Source organism: Apteryx mantelli, chromosome 13, assembly GCF_036417845.1.
Source record: "Apteryx mantelli isolate bAptMan1 chromosome 13, bAptMan1.hap1, whole genome shotgun sequence".
NCBI classification, from domain to species: Eukaryota; Metazoa; Chordata; class Aves; order Apterygiformes; family Apterygidae; genus Apteryx; species Apteryx mantelli.
The window spans coordinates 6,940,200-6,964,073 of record NC_089990.1 but is presented as its reverse complement, the minus strand read 5'-3'; positions in this window follow the sequence as shown (position 1 = coordinate 6,964,073).

Here is a 23,874-nt window from a genome sequence, read left to right as displayed (position 1 = left end):
AGCAGACCAGAGACACAGGACCCACAGGACCCTTCTTTTGACCATCACAAAAAGTCACTTTACTTCCATTCATTTACAGAACAGCCGAGCTTACCATCGCCCTGCTATTTCCATCCTGCTTATTGCAATGAATAAATATATTAATTATTAACAGCAAAAAAGAAGATGATTTGCACTTCTGTAGAGCCCTTCTTCCAAGGAGCTTGTTAACAGCATTGTTCTCCCATTTCACAGATAGGGGACTCCACCACATCCAACAGTAAAAAGCCTCCTCCAAAGGCCCTGGAACAGCCCATCAGCAAGGACACAGCTAGGACTCGATCCCAGATTTTCATGCCCTACCTGCTAGGCTGCACTCAACACAGAAGAAAAAAAAACAAAAGCACAGGCTGTTTCCAGCCACCTGAAGAGCAGTAATTTGTTCTAAAGCCCAAAAGGCTCATGAGAGAAGCAGGCTCCTTTCTGTTGAGCAACACTGTAAAAACACAAGATTTTTGGGGCGGTGGGTAGAGCCAAGCACCAGAAAAAAAAGTGGTTATTCCTAAATAACCACACAGCCATGCCTGGCTTGTAAACCATGGTTAATTTAATACCCGCACGTGCTCATTAGAGCTATTCATGCGCCCACTGCAATCAGCTTGTTTACACATTTATCAATGACAACTTTCAGATTATTACTTTAATTAAGAAAACCCCTTCATTCGGTGAGATTATTTTACAGAAACACATTCTCTTCCACTGGGGGCAAACTAGCACTTACTGGAAGACGATGAGCTAGTCAGGACAGCTGCAAGTAGCATCGTGGTGTTCATGCCTTGAGGAGAAAAATACACACGTGGAAACAACCCCAGGTGCCTCTGCCAAGAACAGCACAGAACAGTTGTAGTAACCAACGATGACTTGCGCAGGACTTGCTGCGAAGCTTATCGAGCGCTGGCTCATTTAAACTGGGCCAGGCACCTGCGTTCACTTCTGAAGATACATCCTGAAAGGAGCAGCCTTGCAGCAGCTCTCTAGCAGGTCCTGGTCTCCGTGGCGTTCAGTGGTGGAGAGGAAGGCTCAGGCCAGCTATGGTGCAGCGCCACGGGCACTCTGTGGGAAGTACGCCGCTTTGAGAGCTCCACGCGTGACTCATTTAAAGAGAATGAACGAGTCAGTAAGCAAACGCTCCTCACAAACAAACCAGGACAAGTGGGACAGCTGGAGTCAGGAGGGCTCCGGTGAGAGACCACCGCCCAGCTCCGGGGCTGCGAGACTCCAGGCGCGGCCGCTGGGCTCAGGCTGCCGACGCCGGCGCTTGTTCCCACCGGCGGCTGCCAGGGAACGAGCCTCCTGCTCTCCCCGAGAGCTCTCCTTCTGCACTGGAAGGCTGCGCCAGGCACTCGCCCTGCCCCGCGGGTCCCCGCCTCAGCACGGCCGCCGCAGCCTGAGGCGCCCTCGCTGCCCTCGCCGAGGCCGCCGCGTCGCCACAGAAAACCGGGCACCACGCGGGGCAGCAGGGTAACGGCAACGGCCCCTACGCGCCCGCCCTCCCTGTCCGCTGGCAGAACGTCATTGGCCAGCCGGGCGCCGCCGGTGATACAGGATTGGCCAGCCGGGACACGTATCATGACGGGATTGGTCAGCGAACTCCGGCAGGACCTGAGGCGCGCAGATGTTCCCCGAGCCGCGGAGACGGTGGTGGCCGGGTCCGTCTGTCGCGACCGCCGGGCTCCTGGTGGCCTTGAGCCCGGTGACTCCCCGCTTCCCGGTGCCCTCGGAGGGGACTTCTCACCAGCCGGTGACTGACACCTCGCTGCCCTTCCCTCCGGGGCAGGAATGTGCTTGGGCCTGCTGGAGCAGGGAGTGAACAGGCCCAGACCCCAAAAGCAGTGGAGTCACTGCGTTCCCACCAGGCCCGAGGGGAATTCCTAGTGTATTCGGAATTCCTAGCTCCTTCAAGTTGGTTATGAACGCGCCCCGGGTGCCTTGACTCGGGAGAGAGCTCTCCGTCATGCCAATGGCGTTGGGGTCTGCGAGGAGGCGTACCACAGCAGTAGGTGCCTGGCATCGAGTGGTGAAAGCCATGTCTGAGCAGAGGATTAAACCTGAGCCCTGGGACAGCACCCTAAAAACACGACCATCCTTCCTTGCCTGCCTAATGACTTATGAAACTTGAGTTTAGGATAACTGCTACGCTCACACGGCAGAGCTGCAGGGAAGTTTTTGTTTTAGAATCATAAGGGAGGGTTTTATTGATGCATTTTTCACATTCAGCTGCCTAAACCTGGATTCACATGGCTTGAAGCCCCCCAAAGAGAAATCTGACTATTTACAGAGCACACTGACCGCAGAGCAACACCCAGACTTGACAGTAGTGTGTTCTCTCCCCGGCCCAGAACAACCACTTCAGCACCAGTAGCTCTGCTCACCTACTGGTAGATGTAAATTTAACGAGTTGACCTGACTATTTTACTATGGTGATGAAGTTCCTCATGGATCTTGTTAAATACCAAGTTTACTATGAAACTCATTACAAGTCAAAATTATCATCTGATTATTTTCAGTTTCAGCAGGAGCAGGATTCAGCTACAAATAAATAACTGATTAACAAGTGGTTAACTCCACGAATGTTTCATAACATCCTCAAGTGCTATCTCTCTGTGGCATGATATGTGACATTATTTCCCAGGAGGAGATTTTAATATTGTTACCATTTTTTAGAGCTAAAAAGGCTGTGTTAATAAAATGCATAATTGAAATGTACCTCCTTTTTCATATTAACAAGCTATAAAACTTTATTTTGCAATGTCTGTTCTAAATATTTTTTTGTGTTCTGCAGTTATAACATTGTTTCCCAAACAAGCTGTAAACTGACACATAAATCAGTGCCTTTCTTTAGTGGCTATTTCTGCAAAGCGGTCAAGTTAATCTAGGTTATGCCATCTGACTACAAAGTGTCCTACAGATTGCTTTTATACATTTGCCAAATACTTTCCAAAATGTGGCATGGAATATGTACTAGATAGAGAATATAAACTCTGAAAAACACTAAAAATATTGTCTATTTTTTCCAGCTTACCAATTAATTTCTGCATTTTTCCATGTGTACTTCCAATTTTCCAGTATTAATCTCAAAATCCATTTTTTCCTTTTTTTTTTTTAATTAAAACCTCAGCTCCTAACACAGAAAAAAAGTTCCCTCACACTCTTAGCAGACGGTGTAATAACAAGTTGTTGAAAGAAAGAACTGTGTACTAACTGTTCTGAACTTAGGTGCTCAGCTCTCGGAGCAGGTACTGTGCAGGCTGTGCATGAACAACAGTACTCAAGCCAGCCACCAGCGCCTCTTAAGACTGATTTCCTTCAACATTAGCCAAGGTTTGCTTACAAGCTAAAAGCCAGAGATGACAAAGCTAAACCACTTACTCCATCCCTTTTTTTCCCCTTTTACTTCAGATTTGTACAGATCTTTAATGCAGGCACAAGAGTCACTGAACTACCCTGGCAAATTATGTGCGCTATTGCCCCAAACCGTAACAATTTGTATTCAGTAGTAAAACTTCCCCTGATTTTAGCAAGCCTCCATTTCTCCCCACACAAAACAGTCACTGCTCCAAAGAACTCACATCCCAAGTGAGTGAGCCAGAGTCCCTTACAGAGCATCAACTTCTGGAGCAAATGACTTTATATTAAACAAGAATCAGAGATATCCCCTGTATAACCAAGCTCTGTCAAAAACTCTTTCCAGCCTACTAGTAGGTAGCCACAAAGTCACTTGTAAATACATGTCCACACTAATAATTCAATGGAAAAGGAGATCCTGAGGAAGCCTACCAGAGATAAAGGGTCTGTAGCAAGGGCTGAGCCTGATGTGGAGCTGAGGCCAGCTGGGTCTGCCATTCAGGGTCAGATCTATCTTCAGGAAGGGTCCTAGCCCAGGAGCTGCACTGATACCCACACAAACTCCATGCATTTCAAGGCACTGTCTCTAAGCATCCGCTGCTGGAATCAGGGTTTTGCATAGTACATACGGAAATTACATGTGCACTCTCAGATTAAAGAGCTTTGGGTAAGAGGACAAAACCTATGAAGGCTTTTCTTCTCTGTGAGGCAAAAACTTTGCACTGATCCCCTTTCACCTAACTTGACATGCCCACACCTACCTCCTCTGCCACACACTGACGACATCACTAGGAGTCCTAGCGTCCAGCTCCGCTGCTGCAGAGCCACTGTTCCTGCAGGAAAGGAGAGGGGCTTTGTGGAAAGTCTATGTGTTCTTGCTGGCATTTTGTGTCTACAGAGTCCTTGGTAGATGGAGATTTTTAAAAAGCTTTTGAAAACATCCTGATTCTGTGTATGTAGGTCTGTCAGGTAGGAGAGGAGGAGTGGGTTGCCATGACCAAGTTACAGGAGTCTTTCATCAGCAAAATTATTCTTTGGGAGTTCACTCATGCACAAAAAAGAACCCAGGATCTGTAAAACTGGTACTCCAGCTTAGAAAGGGCGGAGAAAGACCAGTACGAAGAGTCTGATGGACAGAACAAAACAAAACATAAATACAACCCACATATTCCACAACACAACTTCCCAAAATGGCCTCCACTGATGCAGCCCGCTCCTCCTGGTGCCAACCAGAGCTTTGCCATCAGCTCGAATGGGATTAGAGCTCAGCTTTAGATAAGTAGCTAAAGTGGAAACCACAGAACACGTACTGCAACTGAAGTCACTGGAACTGCAAGGCAGAAATAGAAAGCTATGGGCCAAATTCTTCTGCCTTTATTCAGCCCTACTTCCTCCACATCTAGCAAGCAACAACCTCCGGCCACTAAGACAGCCTGTTTGCTGCCTAGCAGATTCCTAGTCATTGACGCCATATAGCCAAGATTTACAAGCCATGTTTAGACACAGAGATCAGTCTCTAGGCAGGATCACACAAGGGCAGACCAAGCGAGGCAGCCAGGCATTGATGACACCCACTACAAAGGTATACGCAGAGCAGCCAGCTGGCGGGACGCTATCCAGCGCTGGCAAAGCGCTGGCACCAATGCCAAGCTCAGTGCTGATCGGAGACGCAGTGAAGTCCTCCAGCATGAGAAAGGTTAGCTACTCCCTACACTAGCAGTGCCCAGATGTCAGGGCAGATGAGTGCCGAGGTGGCAGCAGGGGTGCTGCAGTGCTGGGGTAGGGCTGGATAACAATGCGGGGCACAGACAGAGCAGGGGCTGGTCATTAAAGCCTGAATAGGCAGAAAGGAAAAGGAATCTCCTAATCATTTCCTTTAGCCATCTCAGCTCCCCTCCCATCCTTTCCCCCCCCCCCCGGCCTTTTGAAGATGCTTGCTAATAAGTGTTAACGAGGAGCCTGACAAAGGAGGAGGAGGAGGGGGAGGGGGACGACACTGGGGAGGAAGAAAAGGGACCAGACAGAGGTCTGTGAATGCTGTGGCAGATTCGGGATGTAAAGGATCCCCGGGACAGGACCCCCACCCCTGGCAGGCCCGTTTCACGAGCTGACCCCTCTAACTGAACATTTTGTGCTTGGTTTTTGCAGACCACATATGCCTCCTTTCCTTTCTTGCAGTCCATCTGGGGCATTCCTGCAGCTCACCCAGTTTCAGGGCTGCCACCTTCTTCAATTCCACCACTTGTTTTCCCTCTCTCCCTCCATTTCAGACCTCTCTGATGTAGGCCAGCACACAGCTGCGTACACTGAAACACCCTGGGCTGCCCTGTTTACCCTGTCCTTTCTGGCAGCCACAAGAACATGACTCTCTCACAGCCCAGCACAAAGACTCACAGAAAACTACATTTTCCAACTGCCTCTACAGCAGCTGTTCCTTCCACCTTGAAGAATTCATCATCTTTGCCAGATTCACCCCTCGCGGCCTTAAACGCTGCCATCCCCATTCCCCCCTGCACTCACCCTTTGCCTGGACGGGCTGTACCTCCCACTAGAGCTTTTCTCCAGACAGAGGACGCTGGTATTCCTCTGCTCTGCCCCTCTGGGAATGATTCATTTGCTCAGGATTTCACATCCTTTTTGCACTGGACCAGCAGCTATGGACAGTCGTGAGACAGCAGAGACTCAGGCCCAGCATCCTTTCCCATGAGAGAGCTTATCCGAGCCAGTTTCTGGCACAGCTCCATTCCCATGGCTTCATCCCACGAGCTGACCAGCCTGCCTTTGCAGCAGAGCCCCACAGCACCAAAAGGGGATGCCACAAGGCCTGAGAGGCCACCAAAACTTCATTCACACCTCAAAGAGGGGAGCCTTTAACTGCGAAAGAGCATCCCAGCCCTTTCAGAGCCAACGCTATACAGGGCTCCAGAGGAAAGCGCAAAGCATGGTTTCCCTCCGTCACATCCATAACAAAAGCCTGAGACACGGCTCCTTTCAACCAGGGCCCCCAAGTGAGAACCCCAGGCTGCCTCTCCAGCAGGGCCTTCAGCCACAGCAATCCTTCATACAGCCCCCAGAAGGACCCAGCTCTACTCTCCTATAAACCACTACGTGCGGCACAGGCATTTGTAGGTCTTCCTCGAGCTGGTACGAAGGGGCTAATCAACTCCTTCCTGGCAACCACTGGAGGTTTGGACCTACTTGTCCCAGCCCTGTATCTGCGTTTCCTCTTCCCAATGCCCCTTGAAATGAAAAAGGCCTGTTTCTCTCCCTGCCACAGGGTCCCGTCTACAGAAGGTCATCTGGATGTTCACTTTATTTGGCAGATCACTGCTCTCATTTACATTCCTAAGTGCAAATCTGAGCTTCCAAATATAAGACCTGCTTCAACGTGAAATCTCAGCCCTGAGGAATCTCCCCCACCTGCAACTGTCACTAGGAGCTACAGACCTCTCCCCTTTCCCTGTGCCAAGAGAGAGAAGGCGAAGCCAGATTCACCCCTGCTGTAACACCATCAGGAGATAGCCGTGCCAGCTGAATCCAACTTCAACACAGTTACATAGTAAATGCCTTCGACCTGCAATTTTGTTTCCCACAAAGTACAACTGAGACCCTCAACATATGGGTATTTATTAAAGAAGTGATTTTCTGAGAACAATAGTGAAATCGAAGAGACTGACAATGCCCTTTTAGCAGTTTGGCTAATAGAAGAAGGTTATCAAGTTGTCCCAGAAAAAAAAAAGGCAAACTCTGAACTATACATGCCATTTTTGAATTGCCAGAGATTCATTAATTTAGTATCTAATCAGACCATTGTGTTTTTACTTATTCATGCTCAATTCATCAAGAAAAGCAGTTCATTAATCTGAAGAACTAGGCATAAAATTTATATATTGACTACTCTGTTTTATTGCCAAAGTCTACTGTATTATACTTCAGTTTTATGTGCGTTATAATAAAAAGCATGTGTGAATTCTCGTATTTTAAAACAGTTGTGCATCCGTGTGGTTTGAGTTAATGCTTTTGAAAACATAGTCTCCCCACGATGCTATCTGAAAATAGAATCTGCCTACGATAAAACTTTAACTCTTGAGATGGGGTATAATAGCATTTTATGATAAAAAGAAATCTCTTTTTGCAAGAGAGTTTTGCCATGTGCTCAGAAAACATTAAAAAGACTTCTAAGGAGGCAGAGTAAAGGACATTAAATGGACCAATTCACTACTGTACAGAACAATTTCATCTCCAGTGAGGAGAAGAAATACTTTAATTTAGGCACTACTAGCATGGGAAAAAATTGGCTATTCCAGCCAGGCTGATAGGCCAGACAGCGTACATCAATAATTAATTCTTTTATCTTACCCAAGAAAAAATTCAGCCCAGGTACAGGTTAACATTATTTTACAGTTGCGTATAAGTACAGATATACTGGGAAAGTGAAAATGTGCTGTTGGCAAAAGGCAGAATTAATCTCTGTATTCTTCATACATAATGAAGTCTGCAGTTGCAGGAGGATTATGAAATAACCATTTGTTCCCATTTAACTGAGCCTATTTATCAACAGTAAATATCAGCAGTAGAGGTATGAAAAATATACAGTTTGTATTTTTCAGGACACCATCAGAGAATGAGGCCTCCTGCAAATAATGAAAAGAGGATGAAGGTAAATGAAGCTCTAAATATTTGTGCAACATAACATTCACATTACTTACGTGCTGAAGAATAGTACTTATGTCAAATGATAGTATGATTTTAACCATTTGGATTTCCATATTTTTTAGACTAGCTCTGTTTACTTCGAGGATGTGCTAACCCAAGAAGCAGAACTTACAGCGCTCAGTGTCTGTCATATGAATCAATGTGATGCACCTTCTTCATTTGCTTCACTTGTAACAGGTGCTGCCATCTCCAGTCTGCACCAAAGGTCAAACACAGATTTCCTGGAAATACTGAGAACTATTATGCCAACAGACTTAAATGCAAATGCCTTCTTTGCTAAGCAGGAATTCTGTTTAACAATCTATGTCACAATATGGCCTATTGTTAGAACAAATTACCCAGTCCATTAATTACATAGCTATCTTTCCATCAGCTAGAAAAAAAAATACTCCCAATTACATATACATACTAAGTAACCTGTTGTTGCAGAATGGCCAAATTGAATGGTGTTGTAAAACAGTGGTGTAACTCCTCTGGCTCTCCTGAAGTTAAACCAAGATGTGTTTGGCCCATTTTGTCTAAGAAAGTCATGGGTCTTCTTGGGTGACTGATTCTTTGTGACAAATCCTAAGTAGTTGTCATATTCAGAATTTGCTCATCATGCCCTCAAGGGACAAGAGGCCTGCTTGAATTAATATTTGTGTCCAGGTACTGGGAACCTGGCTCTGCTGCCCTCCATCTCCTAGGGTGCAGAACCAGTGCCCAATCACCATCATGATGAGCTTGTTTGGTTGTAGCACCTAGGCATAGTAGTCATGGACACCCTTGAGTCAAGTCCCTGCTTCTCAACTCTCTTTATTTGTAAAACACAGAAATTCCTGCAATGAAGGACCAGAGTCTTCCCAGGAGAGATAGCTGGGCTTTCAAGTACACACTGGATCTAACCCAGAGAGTCCAGTAGTATTTAACAGTAGTAAATTCATGATCTTAGCAAATCAGCCACTGCATGGTGACATAACCTCCAATCCACTGGTGACATTGTGTCATGGCTTCAGTATGCTTCATGTGTCAAAATGACACTCAGCCATACAAAACATAGTCATCCTCAGAACATTTCTGGGTACTCCAAAGAGAAATGGCTAGGTTCATGCATCCTTCTTTTTGTTTCTAGCTGCTAGACTGCATAATTCCATCCAAAAAGCTGCTAAAAAGAATTCAAGGTTTTATATGGAAGGAGCAGCACAGAAGGTGGATTACAATCATTGGAAGAATGGGCGCTCCATGAAAAATGAGTGTATGGATCCCCCTGTGATGAGATTTGAGAACTCCAACAAAATCTGGAAACCATTCTATCATGTCTGGTTATCTCCACTGCCTAATACGTCCCCCAAAACAAACAAAAAGGTCTTTTGCACACATGGGAGAGCTTTGATCCTAAGTCAATCTAGGGATCCTTCATACTGCTTGGGCAGTATCTAACCAGGGAGCTAAGCAAGTCCAGCACTCTGCCTTTCACAGGGCATTCACAGCAATGGATGAACGTATCAAGGGTACGTCTACAGGAGCAGGCACAGAAAGAGCCACAGTCTCCTGCCCCTCAGGCAAGGTTCCTAGCTGAGACTCAGGACCATGGTGATATGACTCTCCCTGACCAAGACTGGCCTGGGTTTAGCCAGCTCAGAGCAGGGGGCTGGAGTTGGGGCTGCCAGCACCTGCCTTGTGGATATAACCAGTGTCTACAAAGACTTCAGTCCAGGTCAGGTCTGCATTATGAGACTGGAGCTCCTAACATGGCAACGGAGAAGTGACACTTGTGTCTGATGATTCCCAGATGGGCTCGCGCTAAAAATGGTTATGATGAAGACAAGCTACACAATGTATGCGATGGCTCTGACGTTGCTTCTCTTGCAGACTCTCTTTGGTCAAATCTTGCTGTTTTGGCTTGTTATTCACAACTATGATACAAATGGTGTGTGGGTGTGTATTTCAACCAATCTATTGGTACAATGATGTGGGAGCATTCACTGTTCACAATTCACTGTTATGCAGTAAGATTGAAGACCTATATCCATAGCACACTGCATCATACCTGGGTAGGACAAATAAGCTACATCAAATACCTGTTTGTGTCTTGGTTAATACCTCTATTCAGCAATACAGGGGCCATCAGGAAAATTTAAGCATATACATAAAAGTAAGCATACATCTAAGGGCTTTACTGAATACGTCTAATGCAACCTTGTGATAATCATGTATATATCTTCGCAGAAACAAAAATATTAATGAGTATTCGTCAGAATCCTTTTTGCTTCACATTAAAAATATTCTTTGTGCAAATGTTCCCAGGAGAACAAGGAAGAGAGGATGGAGATTTCACAGCTCTCTGAAGGCTTTTATACAGCATTCATCCTATTTTGTTCAACTCAACAGTGGCTTCTGCTTCAATGACAAGTATACATCACCATCACCACTACCCCCTAAAAAGGCAGATAAGGACTTGCATTAAAAAATTAGTAAGACGAAGACAGATTTGGCTGAGTATTGTGTAAAAGAGGGACAGAAAAGACTGGGGGTGGGGGGTGGGGAGGGGGGTTAAAAAACAAATGGGATCACCAGGAGTACAGACCTAGAAGAGGAACAGAAAGCCAGACTCATCTTAAATAAGCCTGACTCTTGACATTGGGCTTATTGCAGGGTCCAGGAGCTAGTGCATCTTTCTGGTGAAGATGTAGAATTGTATCAGGGTCATTTCTGTTCCTCCTCTTGGCAGCAAGCAACCTGCATGCCCCAAATTTTGACTAGCCACTTGAGTCAAAAGCAATGGCACTCTGGAGCAAGAGGCCAGAGAGGCTGTTTTTTCTCAGGGAGCAGAAGTGACATTATGACTGAAGCCTGTCAGTACTGAGGCCAAGGAGAAATAGCTTGCAGCTGCATTTCAGGTTCATGCTCACACTTTAACAGATTTCAACACATACCTAAGGCCATATGGTGTCCTTGACTCCAGCGAGTCAAGTTTTACTAGACAGTCAGTACTGTGACACCCTTCCCTGGCACTCAGCTGCACCCTGGGGCTTTTGAGCTCTCCTCAGACATCTGGGCACCATAAACGACCAGCAGCATTTGTTAGCACGGGCTGGGGAGGCTCAGGGGGGATCCTCCCCACCCACCCTCCTCAGGTGGGCACACGGGGCTTCCAGGTACTGGAGCCAGCTTGCAACACACAGACTCAGCGGGCCTGGATTTTCAGGCTCAGGGCTTGAATTCATGACCATGACTTCCTACACTCTCTTTTACAACAGTCGGAAATGCACCACCAGAGCAAACCTTCCCCAAATATTCCACAGGCTTTGCAGCATCTCCTAACCAGCATTTAAACAGAAATGCTTGAAAGACAAATTATGCCCTGAAAAAGAGTGGCCATTTCACTGCAGAAAGAATGCAGTGAAGGCAGCATCTCTCCACGCGGCCTTTAATGCAGTCCCAGTGGTGAAGCAGGACACAGACTTCCATTATTAACAGCTCTCAAAAGTACAAAAGACAAATTATTGTCTGGTAATAATTATTATTGACAAGAGTTTTTATACTCTGAAGATCTTTGCTTACAAAAAAAGACACTGTTTACCAAAAAGACACTGGATAATCTCCTCGCAGCCGAAGGGGCAAACAGATGCAGGTACTAACTGAGCAGCGCGTCCTCGCGCAGGGCAAGGGCTGCACCACGAAGCACTCGCTTGCGCCAGGCACAGATCACATCTGAAACGCTGTCACCATAGCACACTGCAAACCACAAATTAAGCAACCCGTTTGGTGCAGATCTTTTTTTAACACTGGGGGTCTTTGGCAGTTGGAGCGTGGCCACGACTGGCGGGATTCAGCAGCGCTATTTTGCTGTGTGCCACATCACTCCCCGCAGCCAGCGCTCGGACTTCCCAGGGCTGTCTCCTAACTAGAGGAGCGCGGTGCCCTCGCGAGCCCTCCCCACCCCTCTCTCAATGCCCTAAACTGACTGACGGAATTAAATTTGTGGAGTGAACTCAGTTGCTTTTGATCTCTATTCAAGGTGCCATCAAGGGATCTTAATAGGTAGTATCTTAGCAAACGCTTTAAGGCCTGAAACCGTCATTAAAGAACCTCCTGATTCTCACACTTGTCTGAAAGAATAGAGGAGCAAGCTGGCTTCAAATGCCAGTTGACAGATGGGAAGACATATGGACTATAGGATTGCTGATCTAAAGAGTCAGAGCCATGGTCAGGCGGAGGAAACATACATCTTTATTTTGATGTTGACCTCAAAGGGAAGAGGTCTGAGTCAACAGAGAGGGGAAAGGGCAGAAAATATCACAAGTCTAAGGCCAGGATTGCTTTGAACTTGAGGACAAATATACTAAACGGTATGAAGTTGACAAAAAGGCTTCCTGACACTCCGTGTCTACAAATTTAGCAGTCTGACCCATATAGCTGCTTGATGCATTTTGAGTAACGAGCCAAGTGAGGATCAGTAATACTGATGCAATCTCTTGTGGCACCCAAGAAGTTTGTCGTTTCTTCCAGCCCCAGCTATTCAGAAAGCCCAGGCAGAGCCGAGTGTGAGCTGGGGCAGAGGCACATGGGGGCACTTTGGGCTGAAAGTCCCTGAGATCATTTTGCTTATCTTCAGGGGTTACAGGGGTGCAGGATCCCCCAGGGCCACAGATCAGTGGGTCCCTGCAGATCATGTCTCTTCGATTCCTGTATTTGTTTCTGTACCGACTCTATACTGAAAAATGTGTGACCCCCATCCCAACTCATTAACATTGCACATAGCATTTTTATACAAAATTCCCCCGGGACACTTTTAACTCTATCCCTTTCCAGCACTGAAAAAATGCCCAGGATAAAGCTTAGACATTCAGAGCTTTCCGCTGAATGTAAATGGCTGTGCGAGGAATCCATGAAACAAATCGAGGCACAGATATCCTATTGTCTTCCCAGAAAAAAGCAGGGCCTTCCAGTTCACTGTCTTTCTTCATGTCGCCTTTTTATTACGAGTGTGCACTGATGAAACTACTTTAATGCAGCCTGTTCCAAGAGATTAAATTGAATGTCTGTGTAGAGTTTCAGCACTCAGCAGCATAGCATGGCAGCTTCATTTCACATCTCTGGGACACTGGGCAGGCATAAAGATAATTGCAGACTCAGAAACGATCAAGGAATGTATCCCGGCTGCAACAGATGCTGTATTAAAAGGAAAGACAAAAGCCGAAGTGCATAATGAATTTAAAAAGATTTCTTTATCAAACATGTCATTTGTTTGAAGGACTGAATTGCTGGCATCAGATGTGGCAGATCAGCTTGTTACCAAAGTGAAACATGAGGACTGCTATGCAATGGCAATTGATGAGTCAATTGAAATCACTGATGTTGCTCAAATGCGCATCTTCATTTAATATGTCAATGGTCAGAAGTTAACCAAAGACCTTCTGTTTTTGCTGCCACAGAAGCAAACCAAAGGCACTACAAAATATAGCGTGCTAGCACTGAACCTCCGAGGTCATAATATCCTTAATAGGAGTTGACGCTCCAGCTACGCTTGTCTGTGAAAAATAATTTCTGACATACCACTAACTGCTGAACTCAGACTTGTGAGCGTCAGTGCCTTGTCCATCAAACCATTCTCTGAGCTGAATTAAAAGCAAGATATTAAAATGGTATTAGATTACCCAGAAACACAGTCATCTGTCTAAAGCTGACATCTATTCCTTGCGCTTATTATTTTGCATTTCTCCTTATGGGGATATTGTTGAAGATGACGGTTTGCTAAGTGCTCAGGTGTTTTGTTGCTTGACAAAAATAAAAATAATGCGTGGTAAAAATAGAGAACGCTGTTTTCAAAACTCTTCCCCCCCTCCAAAACAGAAAACCAAAACAAAACTGAACACATTTCCTCCATCCTTCCTAAACATTTCTGGAGGAGGACAGGTATCTGGATTGAATTTGTTGGCCTTGCTACAGCAAACCTAAATAACCTTGCTGAAAAATCTTTACAAGGTTGAATTTTCACACAATTTAGAAAGCCAGAGAGAGAAAGGAGACAGGGTGAATTTATACAAGACAATTTTCAACCGAAGTATCAAACTGTATTTTCACTACAGGAATTAGCAATTGATAGAGAGAACGTAAAATCTATCGCAGGATCTTTGGAACATATTTTGCAGATCTTGTTTTAGAGAGGCAAGTCTCTTCTGAGCTTGATAAATAACCCCCTGGCTAAACTTGAGAACGTAGGAGCAGATGCAGCTGGTCAGGAAGAGCTTTGAGCACAGGTTGCTCCACGGGCTGCGCTGACACTGCCTCATCCGCACGCGTTTTGCCGCTCCGGGACTTCCATTCCCAGCCAAGTGAGGCAGAGCAGCCCCCCGGGTCTCACGCGAACGCCCACGGGGCCAAGGCGAGAGCAGAAGTCGCGTAACGAGATGGAGAGAAGGCCCCGCAAAATCCAGCTGCAGCACAATGCCTAGCAAACACTCTGGGATTTGTTAAAAATCAGGCTTTTCTAATATGCTGAATATGACAGACCTCAAGTTGTCATTATATTAAACTGGTGCGTACATTCCTTCCTCCGAGTAACCAGTAACAGGACAAAAACCCTTGCCAACTCCAGTCTGTCCCTCCTGCCAAGGATTGTTTGAGCTCGGCTCATCCCAAGTGCCCCATCGGGATCCAGATATAGATTAACTCAGTTTTGCAATGCATAAGGGCCGCAACCATGCAAGGCTTGATCCAACCCAGACTGGAGTCCGTGGAAAGGTCTGCATTGACGTAAGCGGATGGAGCGTAGCACCAGGGAGCCTGCTTCGGAAAAGCGAGCGGCAGCCTCTTCGCCGATGCCGGACCCCGGCTGCTGGCCGAGCTCGGGGCGGCCGAGCGAGAACGGTCCGCAGCGCACACCAAGGAGTGCTGGATTACGGCCCCATAACCCGCCACGTCCCGGCGCCCGGCACGGGAACCACACCTGCGCTGCCTGCGCACAGCACGCAGCCCACAGCCACGGCAGCGCCAGCCCGGGCGCTGAGCCCTCCTGGCCCCTGCAGCCCCCGACGGCTTGATCAAGGGAGCCAAAACCTGCGTAGCGCTGGAGGTGCCCCCCGCCAGCGCTGCAGGCCGCTTTGCACAGGGCACATCCCGACACACTTCTCCAAAAACTCCTTGCACTGCTGCAGGGCACCTGCCTAAAGAGGCTGCAAAAGCAAAAGGCTAAGCTGTACGTATTCGCACACACGTACACGGAGCAGCTCCTCTGCTGAACCAATCTGGCCGCCTTTTACTCCCCCTGTTCCTCCTCCTCCAAGGCACGTTTCTTTTGTGTCTCCTCCTTTACCAACTGCCCCATTTCTGTGCTCCCTGCAGCCCTGCAGCAGTCCCCTGCTCTACCCGACAGCCTGCTCTTCCTCACTCCTCTCCAAGTTTACCTCTCAGCCGGCTTTTCTTTGGGATTTGCTGCAGTCATAGGAGCAAGAATTGCAATGGGAAAATAGCAGGCTTGGGGCCCCAAGCCTTACACGGTCTCTGGCACTGCTGTGGTGCTAGCAGGAGATAGCACCAAGCCAAGGGGGGGCAGCTTTCATGCACGCCTTAGCCCACAGCTTGGGGCCTTCTCCTCTATCACAGCAATAAAAATTACCCATTCAAGCCCTTTGTCTTAAAGATTTCCATCCTGGCTGCAGCAAGTGCAGATTTATTGGTGGGAGCAACTGCGGGAGAAACAGCAAACAGCACGCGCGTGCGTGCATGCATGCCAGCGCAGCGGTACGCCACGCCGCTGCCGAGCGCCCCCGAAACTCACGACAGAGTCGAGACTAAATATGTGACTAATCTAAAATGTGTTTCCTGGTGCATTAAAAAAAAAAGATAATAAAAAAATCATTTGGCATCTTCTTTCGTGACACAAGCAGCACAGCCAGGGCCTTACGGAGATACACTGACGGGGAGCAGCGAAGCCGAGAGGGAAGGCTTGCCACGCTGCATCGCAGGGAGCAGGCACCTGCCTTGTTATTACCAGCGACGCGCAGCGTGGCCTCTGCTTTCGCCCAGGACTCCACTCACACAAGCGAAAGTGCACGAGCCCCGTCGGCCGTCGCCGGCTCGGGGCCTGTTTAAAGACGCCGCCTCGCAGCCCCGGCGAGAGCCCTTCCGAGGACCCAGCTCCCCACCCTCAGAGCCTGCTCCAGCCTCCAGGCTCTTCCACGGGGGCACACAGAACACGCCGGCACTTGTTGACACTTCAAAATAATACGTTAATAACAGTAAAATCAGCAGCAGCATCTTGCGTTGACTTCTGGAGGCATTTTGCCGGAGAAAGTATCGCAGGACAGAACTCCAAGCGCGCTGAGTGACATCTCACATTTTCAGATCTGTCCCTGGATTTTTCGTAACATCTCACAACAAAGTTGCTGACAGGAGCAGGATAGTTCCCTGCTTGTACGGCAAGAACACTTCGCGATTCAGCACAATACCAAATTTGGTAGAATGTCTTCCACTTTGGTAGAAGACATTACAAACAACTGTGCATTTTAACACGTTTTCGTTTTACACATCATTCATTTTGGGGAAGGGGTGGTGATCATTTTCTGCAGACAGCTAGTAATGTGTCCAAGAATGAAAATGTTCATTGAAAGATAATGAAAACCAGACATTTAGTAACATTTTCATTTTGCATGTTTAAATATTTATAACTATGTTCATAAAACCACATGTTTGCTCTCCTAATGCTCTAGTGATTGTGTTTATGAAACGCAGTATTTCTCCTCTGCCCCTTCCTTGCGTCAGCTTCTCTGCCGGGCGCGATTTACTCGCGCTGCGCCACTGACGACCAGCTTTTATGTAAAAGGCTGCCCAAGATTAAGAACAGAAAATTACAGAAAAAAAGAAAGCATATTTTCACAACATTAATGTTTCACTGATACGTATGTGATTTTAAACTTTGTAGGGGGCATTTATGCTGGTTTAATTCTTTCACATCAATTTATTGTCAATCTGGAAGGAAACTATTTCTTAACATACAGTAACACAATGAAATCTAGAAGTATAAGTGTGATAAAACTGCAAGGCTGATGTAAATTATTGTTCTTTCTAGACTACTTCTTTTTCTAGCTTGGACAAAAAATAAATGATAACAAAGAAATTTGCTTTAGTACTGCGGTTGCTCCAGTTTTTGTTACAAATTTCTAAAAAGCTGATCCAGGGGCCACAGCCTGAAATTGGGACTATTACACTTAACAAAAACAGATATGAGCACACTGTATTTTGCTCTGTCCTCTGATTACAGACATCAATGATACAGCTTAAATGGCACATCGTGGTATATTAAACCCGTACAGAGACTACGAATGCAAGCCGAGGCTCACAGAACTTCTCTGCACAGCGAGGGACCCAGCGCAGGTCCCGCTGAAATCACTCAACGTTTCCATGCATCCCGGTAGCTGCTCTACCAAGATCACAGTTCTTAAAATGCCCTTTGTCAGCTTGTAATTTTCAAAAAGAAACTAATAATTACATCAAGGGGATGTTGGGGTTTTTTTTTAAGCATCTCCAACCTGAGATTTCTGAGAGGGTCGGGGAAGTCCTCTGACACCAAGTCCTCAACAACATAAAGTGAGCACCAGTAAGAGCATTTTTATTTTAAGCACAGCCCAGCGTCCTCCCAAAGGTACAGGGAGTATCTTCAAGGTGCAGTTTCAACTCCTTTGGTCCTTTGCCTGCCTTCTCCTTCCGAAGCAGCAAAGAACAGAAAGGAAACAAGAAAAAAAAAAAGCAGTAGATTGCAATGTCACTTTGGTATCTCATTTTAAATACAAATTGAATACTTACAAAGATATTAAAGTAAATCATTCCACTTACTGCATTATTTTAAAATATTTCTACAGGCCAAGATTAAAAATTAAATATAGATTTTACTGCTGCAGGGTTGCCAATTCTTTTAATATTATCAATAGCCTCACTTTTTAAACTATAATTCAAGCTCTTGAATCAGGCAATTACATGAAATCTCAGGCTACACTTTGAAATACAGATATATGCCTTTCTGGCCTCACAGCTATCACAAAGAAAAAGGCAAAGTAAAGTCCGGAAAATGAGGCCCAAGACACTGGGAAAAAAAAAGCAGCAGAAAAATGAAAAAGATGCCACTTTCTTTTCCTTTCTGAATCTCACCAAACTGAACAAGTCTGATCTGGGGTGCCTAGCACAGAATTTTTAAATGCTTGTGATTGACAGTATCAGTAAGTTCCTGCAGCAGCTTCTTTTTAGTAAAAATAAATATTAGGGGAAAATGATTATTATGGAGAATATCTGCCCTCCTCAGTCCTAGGAGCTCCTGCCCCCGTGAGCAACCAGCATCTGATCCCTGGAAACCCTGTGTGCATCCGAGGAACTTTCTTCACGCAGTCTGCTACACAGAGATTTTTCTTTCTTAATTGAGGATAATATTTGAGCCCAAATTCAGACTTCTCCTACAGTTAAGACCGAGTTTCTCTCAGTGATCTCAACATAAGTTTTTAGTCCTTTCTTGAGGTTATTAATAATTACTGAGAAACTCAGGTCGATGGATTTAATAGAATGCTAAATGCAAACAAAATAAATGTTCATTTTTAGTAACAACGCAGTGATGTGGTGAAAAACCTAATTTCAGCTGCGTTCTTCTAACACAGGTAAAAATCAAAACGTGAGACAAATGAAAATAAGGGGAAAAAAATGAACAAAAAGAACAGCCTCTTGCTGAAACCAGTAGAAGAACTGTGCTGTGTAAACTAGAGAAAACAGCAAAAATCGTTAAAAAAAAAAAAGAACAGGCAAGATTTTGCACTGTAATAATGTCTTTAGTGAAACTGGGGAGGAATTTAAATAAAAGAGAGAAGAGAGCAGATATTTTTATTTAAGGCAGATACTCCAAGCAGATTCGCTGCCTCTCGGGACTTTGCGGCCGCAGCTATATTTTGCAAAGCTGGTGCTCTTAGCGGCAAACGAACGCAGCAGCGAGCCCACGGCTCGCAGAAAACACGCTGTTTTCTACCCCGACGTGACCCCGCCAGCAACGGGCCGGGTCCGGGCCTGCCGGCGAAGCGCAGCGCGGTCCCTCGGGGCCACCGGGGACAGCACCTGCCGGGAGCCAGCCCCGGCCAGGAGCAAAACGCTCGCTCGGCTTTTCCCCCACGCCAAGCACCTGATCTCGCTGGACTCGTTCCGCTTTCCTCCCTGCGGTTCCTGCCGGCACAGCGGCGAGGAGATGCTGGGGGCGGGCAGGGCCCGGCCGCTTCGAGCGCGCTGCCCAGGCTCCTCCGCCACGGCCGAGCAGCCGCGGGAAGCGCCACCGAGCCGCTTCGCACCTGCGACCGCCGCGGGCCCGAACTGGGGTCCTCCGACGCTCCGAACGAGGAGCGAGCCCCGGGAACGGCCACACGCGCTCGCCCCCAAGGAGGCAGCGTGCCGTGCAGCCCCCTCTGCCCACTCACAGGCTGGCTCTGGCGATTTAAAAGCTGATGCTATTGAGCAAGTTGCCAAAGCAAAACCATTCAGCTAAACGCCTTTTTTCTCCCCAACCCTGTTTATTGGTTTCTTTTCACACAAACGGATGAAATGGAGAAACACTGCCAAAGCATCAGCTAGAAGGAAGTCTGAGCAGTGCACAACCTTTGTTACCGAGAATAAAATTTAGCATCCTGATGCTAAAACATATCTGCTCCTTCTTTCGCACAACCACCTTCCTCCATTCTGCACAGAGCTTTCCCACACTGTAAAGTCTGTAAAGTTTCCCGAAACGGTCTCATATCAACCCTGCACGGGGCAGGTCCTCTCTTTGGCATCCTCACTCACTGGCGAAAGCTCCTACGCAAGCATTTTTCCTGCCTTCAGTCACATTCAGGTGAGCAGGCACTTGCAAGACACGGATTATGTTTTTAACCTATACAGACGGCATAGCAAGATTAACGAAATGTCTCATTTCAGGGGATGTGCAGATCAGTCAGCATGACACAAATTATTTCCTTCTGCACGCCAGACAATACAATTATTTTTCTGCAAAGAATGTAAAACTTCCCCTAGAGTTTTACCTCTCCAAAACAAGAGTGCTTCTCTGCAGAGAGATTTTCCATGCAGTTCAACCACACTAACAGTGTAAATAATATGGACAGCTTATCAAACAGTCATGAAAGTTAGGCTCAACCGAAAAGGCTGGTATTAGTTTGTTTGTGATGCATTTAATTTGGGAACATCATCTAAAAAAAATATGCAAACACACAACACTACACCCAACTCATTGCCCTGGAAATCAGAGCTTTAAATCCGACAGAGTTATTACAGGAACTTAATTCCTGGTGCCGTAGCACTGAGACCCTTGAACACAACCTGATCAAATGCCTTCAGGACTCTGTCTCCACACTGTGTGCAACCACTGGCTACTAATGGCACGCACAAAGCTTGAAAAAAAAAATATTATTTTCATAGGATTACACCAGACACAGAGACAGATATGCAAAAACAATGACACCAAAGGAATCAAAATATTCATGGCTCATAAAGCATGGTAAAAAAGGGCTGGCTCCAGCTCATCGCCTGCCTCTGCTTAGATGCTTTGTAACACAATGAATCAACATTACCCCTTTTAGGAAACCATCCTGCGTCCTGTTTATGTGCGGACAAATCCATCTAATCCCGCTCACACAAGCAAGCACAGCAGCTCCAAGGGGGCTGCCAGGCTGAGAGAGGACGGCAGAATACGGCCCCTTCTCTGCACAGTCCTGGGACGCTTCCGGGGCGAGACGCAAGATCCATTATTAATGGCGTAGTGGAAGCCGAGCTAACATGGCACCTGCTCTGGCAGCGCCGTGCTGCCCGCGGCCGGCTCCGCCACGCTTCCGCCCGAGCTCGCAGCACGGCGACTGCCGCACGCCCCGACTGCCAGGCCCTGGCGTCTGAAATCGGGAGCTGTCTTGCAAAACTGGCCTAGGAAATCCGGGAAAAAGCAGGATCCTCCTCGCTCTAAGACTCTCTGCATCTCCCTGCAAAGGGCAAGGGCAAGAAACAGCCTTTTTGCTTTTTTTAGAGAGAAAAACATCTTATTTGTCCACGAGAGCTGAGGAGCCTGCAGCGGGGGGGGGGCAGCCCTGGCCTGCACCCCGGGGGTCTCCAGGCCAGCGGCACCCAGCAGGGCAGCGTCCCACGGGGCAGCAGGACGTGGCCTGGTGCACCACGTGGGGGGACATGGCCCCCTGCCCCACATCACCGCGCGCTGTGCAAGCGCTTCGCAGCCAGGCGGCCCCCAGCCCTTTCTGTTGCCATCCCAACCCACCCTCCATCCCCAACCACGCACCCCCCCTGCCCCCCCCACCACATTTCAGGGGAGGCTGTGCAGAGGGGGGACCCCACCACAGCCGGGTGCAGGTGACGGCTTGCTCCCCCCTTCCCCACCCTGGTGCCGGCCCTGGCTGGACAGGGAGGCCCCGGGGTAGGGGCCCAGCTGGGTGCTCAGGGGAAGGCAAATTATCCAGGGTGCTGGTTTTAAGGCCTTGCTATCCCTAGGGCCGGGCCTCTCCCGCAGGCCCAGGACAGCAACCGTCAGGGCAGGCGGGAGGGGGAAGCCAGTGTGCTCCGAGGGCCCCGGGGACCCGCCAGAGCCGCTAAGGGGGCTGCAAGGGCCCCCGGCACCGTCGGGGCCCACGTCTCCCCCCGTGCTCAGCCCCGGCTGGGATCCCCCGGCCCGGCCCGGCCCGGCCCCGCCCCCCCGGGAGGCTCCCGCCCCGCCGGGGCTGCAGGGGCTGCGGGGCCGCCCCGGGCACCCGGGCCGCGGCTCCCCCCTTGCCCCGGCCGGCCAGAGCAGAGCCCCCAGCCCCGGGACGGCGCTTCGGGGACCGGCAGCGGCCAGCGGCCCCGCTGCGCTCGCCCGGGGAGGCCGGCGCCGCTCAGCACCCGCGCAGCCCTGCGCACCCCGCGCCTCCCCACGCCCAGCAAAGCAGGAACAAAACCGAGCCTACCGGCACCTCTCCCGGCGTGGCGCGGTCCGCAGCGAGGCAGGCGCGACCCAGCTGCGCATCCGAGAAAAACCCGATGGCGCCCGGCGGCTCCGCTCCTGCCGGCGCGGCCCCGGCGCGGCGGCGCTCCGCGGGCAGCCCGCGGGCTCCGCTCCGCTCCGCGCAGCGCGGGAGGAAGACTTCGCTGCGTAAAAGAAGCGGAGATCCATGTCCCGGCCGCGGCACCCCGAGGGGAATCCGCCACGGGGGACAAGCTAGGCAATGAGGAGCAGGGAACCTGCGCTAACAGGCTCGGGGCTTTTCGTGCCCCCTTCCTTTTTCAGACGTGCAGCCCCAGAAGCTGTGATCCAGCTTCCTCCCCTTTTTTCAAGCCCGATTAACCTTTTTTTTTTTTTTTTTGAGGAAAGGAGGAGAGGAAAGACTTGTTGCAAGTTAATAAATAAGCACACGCAGCGTTTCACGGGCTGCCCGCAGCTGCCCGCAGGCCAAGAAAACGCTGCGGCAGACCGGGGCAGAGGGGCTGCCCCGTCCACCCGCGGCGCCCCAAGTCAAGTTCAAGTCCGGGGGCTCCCCCGGCCGCCGGCGGCCCCGGCCCCGCCGCTGGCTTAGCCCGCAGTGCGGCCCCGCGGGCGGCGGGGGGGCACAGACGGGCGCCCGAGGCGAGCACCGGCCCCGCTCTGCCGGGGCAGGGAGCCCGTCTGCGGCCGCGCCGCAGCTCCGCGCCGCCCGCCGGTGCCGGGAGCCCTTCCCGCAGCGGGCAGCGGCGTCGGGGCGGGAGCCGGGCCCGGGGGCGCGGAGGTTTGCGGGGGGGGGGTGGTCTCCGCCGTCATTGTAGGTGCGGGGACCTCCTGGGTGGCGCTGGAGGAGAAGTTTCGCGGGTGGGATTTCTCTGCTCGACTCCTTCGTCCCTCCTGGGGACAGGGACATTTTGCCGCATCCTAGTGAGGAAAAAAGAAAAAAAAAGAGAAAAAACCACACACCAGCCAGACGGCAACAGGCAGAGCCCGGCGCGCCGCGGAGCCCCCCAAGCCCCCTCCGCACAGCAGCCCGCCGCAGGCCGGGCCGGGGCCGCCGCACACGCCGCGATACATGCAAGGGGCGCAGCGCAGCGCAGCGCCGCCGCGGCCCCGCTACTCACCGTCGGGGCCTCCCCGTCGAGGCGGCCCGCGGCCGCCCGGCGCTGCTCTCCCGCGGCGGCGGCGGCGCGCCCGGGCTCCGTCCCTCGGCAAGGTCGCGGGCAACGAAGCCGCTCGGCGGCGGAGGGCGGGGACAAAGGGCCGGGAGAAAAACCACCAGCGAGGAGCGAAGCGGCTCTTTTCCCGCATTGCGAACCCGAAAACAACGGCGCGGCTCCGGCGGCAGCGCCGAACCGAGCCCGCGGCGGCACCGCGGCTGCCCCCGTCCCCCCGAAACGGGGTGGGCGGAGGAGGTCAAAAACGGCTCGCGGGGGCTCTTTCCAAAACAATAAACTTTTAATGCTAAAGCAGTTATAACCAAAAGCTGTACAGAGGTTTTTTTTGTTTGTATTTTTTTGTTAGAAAACAATTTTTTCTCCCCCATAAATATTGTTCAGTTCCCGGCACTTTGTATCAATAATTAAATTACGAACGATAAATATGGCATCATGGATATGTATTTACAAAAAAAGTTATTACAAAAAGGCAACTGTTATACTAAACGTCACAATCTGGGTAGAATAAACACCACATCCTCATCCTGAAAAATACTGACCGACCCCATCAGACGAGAATACATTCACAAGTGTAATGCTTGGAGAGAGAGAAGGAGAAAGAGGAGGAGAGCAAAGAGAGAGAGAGAAGCAGCAGGAGAGCTA